General features: G+C 35.8%; 1 protein-coding gene across 1 annotated transcript in view; it reads left to right on the top strand.

Annotated features, from left to right (window-relative positions):
• LOC311244519 (ephrin type-B receptor 4b-like) overlaps positions 1 to 360 on the top strand; it is a 13,551-nt gene extending 13,191 nt beyond the window's left edge. Inside the window, exon 6 of the mRNA XM_084334068.1 lies at positions 1 to 360. This exon is cut by the window's left edge and continues 2,348 nt beyond it. The gene's annotated coding sequence lies outside the window, so the exon portion shown is untranslated.
• The last annotated feature ends 495 nt before the right edge of the window (positions 361 to 855 follow it).

Genomic DNA, 855 nt, shown 5'->3' with positions numbered 1-855 from the left:
GGTTAACCTTCTCTAGTTTGAAATTGAAATGATCTGCCATAATCCGGTATCCCACCATGTAAATATGATTATTATAATATAATATAATAATACAATATAAACCGTTATCTCGTAAAAATATCCCAGGATATTAACTAGTATCTGGAATATTAATGTGCATATAAACAGCTTATCCTGAATAAGACCGTAACCAGGATATTAGCTAGAATCTGGAATATTAATGTGCATGGAAACACACTTAAAGAGTGGTCCTTAAACCCATCAACAAACCACTAACTCACCAACCAATGGTAGTAGCCAGGGGGAGGGGCTTAGAACTGCTGAATGTTTGAGAATTTGCGCCCCCCCCCCCCCCCCCCCCCCCCCACACACACACTTTCCTGGATTGTACTGTTGCATTATGGGAGTGCTTTTTTTTTATGCCAGCGGTGGTCTTCACATTGAAGAGCACTGTCATCTTGTTGTTGATTGTTTGTTTTTTTGTTGTTTAATGTTTGTTTGTGGCCTTAGAACTTTAAGATTCTATTCAATCTTATAAAATTATGTGCCGTTTAACACTTTCCAAAGCAGGTAGGAGGGAATCCAGTTAAAAGCATCTTCTTCATCCTGTCCACATTTTTCCTTCCAGATGCTTATAATTCTGCAGTATCATTGGTTGTTTAAACAGGAACAGGAAATAGAAAATTGATGTTCTGTTGGTGTATACATGCTGCCTTATATTGTGATAAAAACAGAAGAAGAAATCAGCAGGTTTTTGTACGTTTATCATGTTGACTTTTATAAATCCAAATTATGAAAAGACTGAGAAGACTATTATTATTATTATTATTGTTATTGTTGTCGTTATTATATACC

The sequence above is a fragment of the Notolepis coatsorum genome, assembly GCF_963971535.1.
Source record: "Notolepis coatsorum genome assembly, chromosome: 1".
In the NCBI taxonomy this organism is placed as follows: Eukaryota; Metazoa; Chordata; class Actinopteri; order Aulopiformes; family Paralepididae; genus Notolepis; species Notolepis coatsorum.
The sequence above is the reverse complement of the archived record's forward strand: the minus strand, read 5'-3'. Positions and strand labels throughout refer to the sequence as shown.